Consider the following 11,715-nt stretch of genomic DNA (forward strand, 5'->3'; position numbering starts at 1 on the left):
CGTAAACCAATAGGCACCCTGTGATCAGACGCACCACACTCTGAAACCAAGTGACAGACGTCACCTCAACCAGATGCCAAGGACCTTTCATCAACTCCCCCCAGATGCTTGTCCCACCATGAGCTAACCGGCCTCACTGAACTATGTCTTTCACACAAGGGTTTCCAATCTCCATTCTCCAAGAACTCACTTCGGAATCTTCTCCCAAACCAGTGCTTTCTCTCAGATGCCTTCCGCAAGGGTTCACCTCCAGGGTTTCGAACTCTCCTTCCAATGTCCTCTTCCCTGGGCCACTGCAGGAATTCAAGCTGTGAAGTGTTTTGTCACTTCTTAACAATTAAGAATACACACACACACACACACACACACACGCACAGCTATCTGCTTCTGAACCCTAGTTTCCTGTGTGAAAGAACAGAAGATTCTTTTATTCCTTATTCTACACCAGAGGGCAATACATCTGGGACCTAGCACACCCTACTATCAGGATTTTTATATACCACTTCTTTTTAACTAAAATGTCCTTTTACAAAAAATCATAAATATTAAACATAAACTTTATATCCCTTTAGCCAGGATCAAATTCATCGGGCAGTTTGCAGATTCGCTTTGGCCTAGAAAGGATTGTTGGGTTAGGTATCTCAGTTTGTGTGCCTAGAAATGGAAGGTTCTGCTGTTTCACTTGTTTCTGTTCAGGTTCAAAAGTTGCAGCTACAGGTGCTGCAGGTTTGTCAGTTGAATCAAGTCATGTTTCACCAAATGGAGCAGATGTTTCCCAGAAATCTTCCACCGTGATTGGAGATCTCTGGAAATTTGGTTCCTTGGATTTGGCCTCTCTAATCAGGTCAGTGTGTCTCTTCCAGATTCCAGGAAGATTCAACATCATAGGTCAGTGGTCCTCGATGCTTGATGACTCTTCCCAGGAGCTACTTTAGTGTCCCACAGTAATTTCGGATCCAAACAGACTGATCCAGATTAAACTCTTGAGCCGGTTTACTTGTGTCATGTGACCTTTTCTGATCAAGCAGCCTTGAACTAATCTTTCCTTTCAAATCCGTTTCTGGTATGCAGTCGTCTTCCAAATATCAGCTCAGCAGGAGATATGCCTGTTGTTGAATGTGGAGTGTTACAATACATCATGAAAATGTTCTTCAGCTTCAACTTCCAATCTGTCTGCGTCCTCCCCTTCAATATGGCCATTTTAAGTGTCTGGACAAAGCGCTCCGCTTCACCATTTGAGGATGAGATGAGAATCTGCTTCATCCCATTGTTTTTCAGGAATGTTTGAAATTCACATGATGTGAACTTTGTGCCATTGTCAGACACAACCTGCTCCGGCAATCCAAAAGTAGTGAACACATTTCAGAGAGCATCAGTGGTCTTTGTTGAAATGGTCGACTTCATTTGAATAACATGAGGCCACTTTGTGCGGGCATCCACCACAATCAGGAACGTATGTCCAAGAAGTGGTCCGGCAAAATGCACCTAAAGTCTCTGCCATGGGTGGCCAGGCCAAGCCCATGGATGTAATGGGGCAGGTGCAGGAGAAGACTTCATTTCTTGGTATGGAAGGCAATCACTGACCATGCCTTCAATGCCTTTATCCAGGTGTGGCCACCATACATGTAGAGGAGCTAATGTTTTCATTTTGATGATTCCCATGTGACTGGGATAAAGTTCTTCTCACACTCGTGTTTGAATTTTTGGAGGAATAACAACTCAGATTCCCCATAACAAACAACCATCTTGCAGAGTCAGCTCAAATCTAAGCAGGTAGTAAGGTTTAAGTTCAGTAGTCACTTCCTGAGGTACACACCAACCCTTCTGTGTGTACAGGTAAACTTCGGGGAGCACAGCATCCCTCTGCGTTTCAAGTCAAATTTGATGCACTTTAACAGGTAACATGTCTATCTGGTTCACATTGAAAGCAGTGACTTCACTTCGGGTTGTGGAGCTGTGGTGGAACGGAAGTCTGGAAAGTGCGTCTGCATTTCCATGATTCTCAGTCGAGTGAAATGTAATTTCGTACTGGTAAGCAGATAAGATCAGTGCCCAGCTTTGTAAATGTGCAGCGGCAAGTGTCGGGGTTTGTGACTTCAGGCTAAGCAACCGGGTCGAAGGCTTGTGTGTAATTAATGTGAATTTACGCCCATTCAAATATTGGTGGAACTTCTTGATTACATAGGTTAGTCCAAGAGCTTCCTTCTCAATTTGGGCATAATTTTGTTCTGCCTTTGACAATGTGTGTGAGACAAAGAACAAAGAACAAAGAGAAAAGAAAAGTACAGCACAGGAACAGGCCCTTCGGCCCTCCAAGCCTGCGCCGATTATATTGCCCTTCAACTAAAACATTTTGCACTTCCGGGGTCCGTATCCCTCTATTCCCATCCTATTCATGTATTTGTCAAGCTGCCTCTTAAACACCACTATCGTACCTGCTTCTACCACCTCCTCTGGCAGCGAATTCCAGACACTCACTACCCTCTGTGTAAAAAACTTGCCCTGCACATCATCTCTAAAGTTTTCTCCTCTCACCTTAAATCTATGTCCCCTAGTAATTGACTCTTCCAACCTGAGAAAAAGCTTCTGACTATCTACTCTGTCCATGCCACTCATAATTTTGTAAACTTCTATCAAGTCGCCCCTCAATCTCCGAGTCTCTAGTGAGAACAATCCGAGTTTCTCCAACCTCTCCTCATAGCTAATAACCTCCAGGCCAGTTAGCATCCTGGTAAACCTCCTCTGCACCCTCTCCAATGCCTCCATATCCTTCTGGTAATGTGGTGACCAGAATTGCATGCAATATTCCAAGTGTGGCCTAACCAAGGTTCTATACAGATGCAGCATTGACTTCCCAGCTTTTATACTCAATACCCCTGCCGCTGAAGGCAAGCATGCCATATGCCTTCCTGACTACCTTATCCACCTACGTTGCCACTTTCAGTGACCTGTGCACCTGTACATCGAGATCCCTCTGCCCATCGATGCACTTAAGGGTTTTGCCATTTACTGTATAATTCCTGCCTGTATTAGACCTTCCAAAATGCATTACTTCACATTTGTCCGGATTAATCTCTATCTGCCATTTCTCCGCCCAAGTCTCCAACCGATCTATATCCCGTTGTATCCTTTGACAATCCTCCTCACTATCTGCAATTCCTCCAACCTTAGTGTCGTCTGCAAACTTACTAATTAGCCCAGTTACATTTTCCTCCAAATTATTTACATATACTACAAACAGCAAAGGTCCCAGCACTGATCCCTGTGGAACTCCACTAGTCACAGCTCTCCATTCAGAAAAGGACCCTTCCACTGCTACCCTCTGTCTTCTATGACCAAGCCAATTCTGTATCCATCTTGCCAGCTCACCTCTGAAACCGTGCAACTTTACCTTCTGTACCAGCCTGCCATGAGGGACGTTGTCAAAGGTCTTACTGAAATCCATGTAGATAACATCCACTGCCCTTCCATCGTCGATCATCTTTGACACTTCCTCGAAAAACTTGATCAAGTTAGTGAGACACGACCTCCCCTTCACAAAACCATGCATCCTCTCATTATTACGCCCATTTGCTTCCAAATGGTAGTAAATCCTGTCACGAAGAATCTTCTTCAATAATTTCCCTACCACTGATGTAAGGCTCACCTGCCTGTAATTTCCTGGATTATCCCTGCTACCCTTCTTAAACAATGGAACAACATTGGCCATTCTCCAGTCCTCTGGGACCTCACCCATAGCCAGTGAGGATACAAAGATCTCTGTCAAGGCCCCAGCAATCTCCTCCCTTGCCTCCCTCAGTACTTTGGGGTATATCCCATCTGGCCCTGGGGATTTATCCACCTTAATATTCTTCAAGACGCCTAACACCTCCTCTTTTTTGATCTCAACATGATCCAGGCTATCTACACACTCTTCCCTAGACAAATCGACCGCTAAGTCCCTCTCTTTGGTGAATACTGATGAGAAGTACTCATTTAGTATCTCTCCCATTTCTTCTGGCTCCACACACAGATTCCCACCTCTGTCCCTGAGTGGGCCTACCCTTTCCCTGGCTACCCTCTTGCTTTTTACATATGTATAAAAGGCCTTGGGATTTTCCTTAATCCTGGTTGCCAGTGACTTTTCATGACCCCTTTTAGCCCTCCTGACTCCTTGCTTAAGCTTCTTCCTACATTCTTTATATTCTCCACGGGCTTCATCTGTTCCCAGCCTTCTAGCCCTTACGAATGCTTCCCTTTTCTTTTTGACTAATCTCACAATATCCTTCGTTATCCAAGGTTCCTGAAACTTGCCATGGTTATCTTTCATCCTAGCAGGAACATGCCGGTTCTTATTTCTTATCAACTGACGTTGATTGATAACAACATGTCAGTTGTTGATTTGCCCTCAAACATCCGCCTCCAGTCTAGATTCCTCAGTTCCTGCCTAATATTGTTATAATTAGCCTTCCCCCAATTAAGCACCTTAACCCAAGGACTCCTGTTATCCTTATCCACCAGTACCTTGAAACTTACTGAATTATGGTCACTTTTCCCGAAATGCTCCCCTACTGAAACTTCGACCACCTGGCCGGGTTCATTCCATAATACCAGGCCCAGTGTTGCCCCTTCCCTAGTTGGACTATCTACATATTGTCTCAGGAAGCCCTCCTGGATGTACCTTACAAATTCTGCACCATCCAAACCCCGTGTGCAATGGGCCTTTCACTGCCATCAGGAAATGTGTGGGAGATGACAGCTCCAACCCCATTTCCAGATGCATCACAAGCCGGGCTGACAGGCAACTTTTCATTGAAATGTACCAGGACTTTAGCAGAAGTAAACTCTTGCTTGAGCTCCTTGACACTTTCCTGACAGGCTTGTGACCAATCCCATCTTGCATTCTCCTTCAACAGATTATTCAGTGATGCTGCCTTGGTAGCCAAACTGGAAATTAACTTGCTATAGTAATTCACAAGTCCCAAAAACGAAAGCAGGTCCTTAACAGTTTTGTGCTGTGGTGCATTTGCCACTGCCTCCGCCTTTCTGGGTGAGGTTGAGAGGTTGGTTTCGTTGATCACATGTCCCAGGTATTCCACTGGGGACTTCAGGAACAAGCATTTGGATTTCTTACAGCGGGTGCTGTATTTTGCCGGTCCACACAGGACCCTGCCTAGATTCTCTAAATGAGTTGGGAGATTTTACCCAGTGATGAGCATGTCGTCTGGGAAGCAGGTTACACGAGGTAGTCCCTGCAGTATTTTGTCCATGGCCTGCTGGGATAAGGCTGGTGATGATGTGATTCCAAATGGTGGTAGTCATTTGTATTGACATAGACCTGTGTGTGTGCTGATGATTGTTTCTTCCTGAATCTGCACCCAGCTGCATTGCAAAAATAGCTGTGATAGGTCAAGCTTTGTGAATAATTCACCTCCATTCAGAGCAGCGAACAGGTCCTCATTTTTCGGTAGCGAGTATTGATGCACTTCCAGGAAAGGATTAATGGTGATTTTATAGTCACTACATATTCTGATAGACCTGTCATCCTTCACTACTAGGACTATTGGAGCTGCCCACTCTGCCTAATCAGCTTTCTCAATTATCTGAAAGTTTTCAAGTTGTTCTAGTTCCTGCTCGATTTTCTGTCACATTGAGTAGGGAACTGAATGTGGTTAAAAGAACCTTGGAGAAGCTTCGTCCTTCACAGCAAGTTTAACTTCAATGTCTTTAATAACTCCACGACCTTTGAAGACATCAGTATGCTTGTCTAACAAGGACTGCAACATGGGGTTGCAATGCATTTTATTTATTTTATTCCAGTCCAGCCGAATTTCTTTTAGCCAGTTCCTGCCCATAAGCGATGGACGATCCCCTTTCACAATGATAAGTGGCAGTTTTGCTATTTGATCTCCATATTTAGCTTGAAAGGACATTTTTCCAAGTATATTCACCAGTGTAGGTACTAAGCTGGAGGAGGGTTTTCTCCAATGGGCATTTCTTGAAAATGTTCTCCCATGTCTAGTCTGAAGCAATAGAAACAGATGCTCTAGTGTCAACCTCCATTTCAACCATTTTACCATTTAAGGCAATGCCAACTTTTAGTCCTTCATCTAGTTTCAGATCAGACTGAATGCAATACAATTGCTCTTCTGCATTGCCACTGTTAGATTCATTTTCTGTCTCATCTGGACTCTCATTACTTTTGTATTTTGTTTCCAAGTAGTCCCTCTTTTTAAACTGCCTGTTTATTTTCAAGCCCGACTTGTCTACGTGCTTCTCGTGATGCCCTTTTCTTGGAGGTACTGTTTTACTGTGATCAACCTTTGATCTACATGCACGCTGTATGTGTCCTTTTTATCCACAGGAGCGACAATCAGCGGTTTTCCACTTACAGGCTTCTGCATTTTTCCCTATTCCATTACAGCGGTGACATGTTTGAAAGCGAGTAAACACTGACTTTACTATTTTAACTTTGGTATTGTTAGAACATGCTTTCAAATCTCCAGCTTGTTTCTCTGCCATTTCTATTGTAATCTCGAACGCTTTCTTCAGTGTCAACTCTTGCTCCGCTAACAATCTACAGTGAATTCTTCCATTTCTTAGTCCACAAACCAAGCGGTCACGCAGCGCTTCTTCCAGGTAACGTTCAAAGTCACAATGTTCTGCTAATTTTCCCACCTCAGCCAGGAACTGGGGAACTGACTCACTCTCCTGCTGTTCTTTTCGATGAAATTTGAATCTCTCGGCAATAATTGCTGGTCTGGGATCGAAGTGCTTTTACAAAACATCCACAAGCCGTTTAAAGCTTTTATCTGTTGGCTTGACAGGAGCAATGAGGTTTCTCAGTAAAGTGAAATCTTTCACTCCGATGACTGTTAAGAAACACTGAGGCCTGCATTTCCTCCTCAATTTCATTCGCAATGAAAAGCTGTTCCATTTGCTCGACATGAACTACAAAGTCCGTAGTAACTGGACCAAAAGCCTCATCACCTTTTGAAGTGTTTTGTCACTTCTTAACAATTAGTAATACACACACACACACACACACACACACACACAGCTATCTGCTTCTGAACTCCAACTTCCTGTGTAAAAAACAGAAGGTTCCTTTATTCCTATTCTACACCAGAGGGCAATACTGGTAGGATTTTTTATGTAACACTTCTTTTTAACTGAAATGTCCTTTTATAAAAAAATCATAAACATTAAACACAAACATCACAAGCTATCTTCCATGCATCCTCTCTCACTGACTCAGCCGTCAACAGTTCCACTGCTTCACACGCCCATAGCAAAGGGTTACAAACCTTCAGTTGTCTCTTTGGACCTTCTTGCCTCTTGCAAGCTGTTCTTGCTTTGAATCTGCTTTCTGCAGCTTTAGTCTCTTTAAATCTGAAGCTTGGAGACTTTCCCTCTGCCCTTTACTCTTAAATTCGTTAACAGGACCTTTTCCCAGGTTCCTGTCCTTCCTTTGACTAGAAGGTCTGCTCTGGACTTTACCCTCTTCCACTTCCCTGGATTTTGGGATCTTTCTTCAGCTTGGGACTTGCCCTCTGTCCTTCCTAGGCAGCTTATGCCCGGCAGCTACCTTCAAAACTGACCTCAAACTCCTGTTTCTTCAGTTTTTCAGTGTCTGTGGGAGGGACCTGCCTGTCTGGACACCTGTTGCTAGGCAACAACACTTCTTTTCTACTCTTGTTTGCTTAACTTAGCTTACAGCCATAAAACTCTAATTAGAAATGCAAGCAGTTTTTAAAGTGAAACTAAAACTCAATTTGACCTTTCTTAACACGCAAATACAGAACTACAAATCAAACTTAAACTTTAAAGCTAAAACTCAGTCCTAAAACCCAAAAAATACAAATATAACTTACTTAAACTGTCTCTATTTCCTACATCACCCCTCAATCTTCTAAATTCAAGAGAATGGCACAGGTTTTTGCCGTGATGGAGAGACTCTTCACCGTGGCAAAAATCCCGCAAATGGCTGAAAATTCTAAGTCCTTCCCCTGAATCCAGCACTTCCCATCTTTGCGGGGGCAGGACTGGGGTCAGTCTGGGTTTCGAGCACATACGATTTGCGGAGGCATCTGGCCATTTAAATCACAGCTGCATCCACTGGCTTCTGAGTTTTGCACTCCAGCTGCATGAATCCTGGAGCATGCAGAGCAGACCAGGTAAGACGAGGTCTGAACTTCATGGATTCATTTGGATAGCTAAGATATGTCTTCGGAGAGGTAAGGTACCCCTTTGGATAAGGTCCTGGGACACCTTCTGGAGAGGTAAGGCACCCTTTGGGAGTGTTAAAAGTGAACATGGTTATCACTTTTATGCACAAACTCATTGGAACTGACAAGCTGTCAAAGAACCGTCTAGTTGTCAAAGCTGTTGAGGAAGTGTCAAAGCTGTCTAGGAACTGTCCAAGGATACTAGATGAGTTGGCATGGAGGGGCTAAGGACAAAGGTGGTGGGTGGGGAGCATGGATTGGCACTAAATTGGCATAGGGGGTATGAGGGGTCATCTGGTGGTTGGGGTCTATGGGTAAGCATAGGTTGGCATGGATGAGGCATAGGGAGTGTGCAGGTGAGGGGTGAGGGCTGTTTTTTCTGTTTCATTCTTTTAAAAAAATTTCTTTAAGCCCAGTGTCGCAGCATAGAGGCAGGGCCTTCTGCCCAGCTCACCCCCACATTCGTTCAGGGGTAGCCCACCCAGACTCCTATTTCAGCCTGCCTCCCAACCCCCACCCACAACCAAAAATCCGACCCTGCAGGTGGACATTTTTAGAGGTTGGGTTCCCAGATCCGGGAAGTCTCCCATCTCTGCGCACCTGCATCGGGGACAAAAATCTGGGCCCAAGTCTTTAATTCCTCTGCTCATAATTTAACCGTTTAAGCCCTGCTATAATTCTGGTGAATCTATGTTGCATGACTCCCCCACCCCCTCTCCCAGGCTGATCTACCCTTCCTGAGGTGTTGTGCGCAGAACGGAACCCAGTACTCCAGATGAGTCTGGCTGAGGCGCTATACAAATGAAACATTCTCCTTTTTGTATTCCAGCCCTCTGGAGATAAAGGCCAGCATTCCATTAACATTGCTGAACCTGTGGACTATCTTATAGTGGCTCAGCTGGCTTATGACAGGTATCTTGTCTGATCCTGAACTGAACTTCAGATCCTCTGATAACACATAGATCTCCTTCAGAAAAATTGCTTACTTCCACCCCTAACATTGGCTGCCTCTGCCTTCCACTAAATCTTCCACTAATCTTCCACTCAACTCCTCAACCATAGCTGTCAGCTCCAGACTTGATTACTCAATGCTCTCCTGTCAAGCTTCCCACCCTTCATAACTCTGTTACCCGTGGGCACGGTGTCAATGTGACTGAGCTATTAATCCAGAGGCCCGGGACTAATGCTTCAGAAGGACCAGTTCAAATCCCACCACGGTAGCTGGGGACTTTAAATTCAATGAATTAATAAATCTGAAATAGAAAGCTAAAATCAATAATAATGATCACAAAACAATATAACGCCCATCTGCTTCACTAATGCCTAATGGGAAGGAAATCTTATCCAGCCTGACTCCAGACTCACAGCAATGTGGGTGACTCTTAACAGCCCTCTGGAATGGCCTAGCAATCCACACAGTTGTACCAATCCAATACAGAAATGTAAAAAAAAAATGGCTGGATCATGAGGCAGTGGAACAAACAATGGCACACCCAGCCCTGTCGACCCTACAAACCCCTCCCATCTATAACGTCTGGGGGCTAGTGCCGAAATCTGGAGAGCTGTCCCACAGACTAGTCAAGCAACAGCCTGACATAGTCACATACCTTACAGTGTTCCAGCCACCATCACCACCCCTGGGTATGTCCTCTCATACTGGCAAGAAGGATCCAGCAGAGTGGTATACCGTGGAAAAGGAATGGTCCTGGGAGTCCTCAACATTGACTCCAGACCCCATGAAGCCTCATGGCACCAGGTCATGAACAAGAAAATCTCCTGCCAATTACCACCTATTGCCATTCCTCAGCTGATGAATCAGTGCTGCTCCATGTTAAACACCACTTGGTGGTCCTCACCACTCTACCTGCTGCAGATGCATCTGCCCATGACAGTATCCGTAGGAGTGACCACCGCACAGGCCTTGTGGAGATGAAGTCCCGCCTTCACATTGAGGATACCCTCCATCGTGTTGTGTGGCACTACCACCGTGCTAAATGGGAGAGATTCAGAACAGACCTAGAAGCTCAAAACTGGGCATCCATGAGGCACTGTGGGCCATCAGCAGCAGCAGAATTGTATTCTGTTGTAGGGTGTTGGATACAGTTCAGTAGGTCTGAAGAAGTCTTTGTAGTGATATGTAGATTAACTGTAAATCTTTATTGACTCAGAACTATTTACAAATATACAGTGAAGGGTACAAGCTAGGAGATGTCTCCATGCTTGCTGGTACACTCAATTGACTCTGCGTGCAGGTTGTGTGCTCTCTTACATCACTGTGTGGGCGGTACTGTACTCAGTCCCACATTAACCCTATATGTGCCAGACCTTTATACTACATATTCAACCACAATCTGTGATCTCATGACCTGGCATTTCCCCCACTCTACCATTACCATCAAGGCAAGAGATCAACTCTGGTTCAATAAAGAGTGTAGGAGGGCATACCAACAGCAGCACCAGGCATACCTAAAAATGAGGTGTCAACCTGGTGAAGCCACAATGTAGGACTGACAGATTATCCTGTCACTTTGACGGATGAGTATTCTGCCAGGAGAGCAATTGTTCACCGTCTAGGTTGGTGTCGTCTCATATGTGATGTTAAACCAAATCTTGACTAGCAGTTCTGATTGAAGTATTACAAATGACGTCCCTGTTGGAGGGTTGGGTAAAGGCATCAGCTTTGCGAGGTGCTTGCCTGTCCTCTAGAGACCTGTCTCTGTTCTCCTTGACTATTGAGGTTGCTTGATGACACAGGTTTTTTGCCATTTGGATCTGTTCAGGGTTATTTTTTTTCCCACCTAATGGGGTCCAAGTTACAGGCTCTGCAATTGCCTTTCAGGATGTCTTTGTATCTAAGTTTGGGACGTTCTATGGTGTGGGTCCCCATGCTCAGCTGGCTGTTGAATGCCACCTTTGCTATGTGGGAACCCTCCTAGTGAATCACACGACCAACCCACCAATACGGAGCTCCAATGAGATGCTCTCGATACCAGGTGTGTGACACCTTGCAAACGCTCCAGTGTTACCGATCTAGTACTGCCACTTGATGTTGCAGGTAGATGTTAAGCAGTGAGGGTGGAATGCAACTACTTGTGATGCCAGTAGGTTGTCCACACCTCACACCCATAGAGAAGTGATGTGAGAACAACTGCCTGGCAGACTTTGATCTTGATTTTGAGCCAAACTCCATGCTTACTCCAAAGCCTGAGTGTGATCCAGCCGGATTCGCAACTTGCTCTCGCCAGGACTACATGCAAGATAAACAGAAGAAGCAGCAGTGTTATGGCACAGCGGATGGTAAATGCTGAGCTGCTCAAATCCCAGAGGGAACCTTGAAACAACTGCCACAACTGTTTTTTGCAATTTATATTTTATTTCGAGATGCGCGCCTTGAATTCAGTGGTACTAAGTCCACCGAGTCTTAGAGGTTTTTTACAAAACTAAATTAAACATTTATTAATTTTAAAAAATGATTTAAGCACATACAACGCCAGTTGTGAATGGTGGT

General features: G+C 44.7%; 1 protein-coding gene across 1 annotated transcript in view; it reads right to left on the reverse strand.

Annotated features, from left to right (window-relative positions):
- Nucleotides 1-7,587, reverse strand: part of grinaa (glutamate receptor, ionotropic, N-methyl D-aspartate-associated protein 1a (glutamate binding)) — a 164,292-nt gene extending 156,705 nt beyond the window's left edge. The window contains exon 1 of the mRNA XM_078536248.1: nucleotides 7,577-7,587. The gene's annotated coding sequence lies outside the window, so the exon portion shown is untranslated. The remainder of the gene's footprint in view (nucleotides 1-7,576) is intronic.
- Nucleotides 7,588-11,715: the final 4,128 nt, after the last annotated feature.

The sequence above is a fragment of the Cetorhinus maximus genome, chromosome 3 (genome assembly GCF_964194155.1).
Source record: "Cetorhinus maximus chromosome 3, sCetMax3.hap1.1, whole genome shotgun sequence".
Taxonomy (NCBI): domain Eukaryota; kingdom Metazoa; phylum Chordata; class Chondrichthyes; order Lamniformes; family Cetorhinidae; genus Cetorhinus; species Cetorhinus maximus.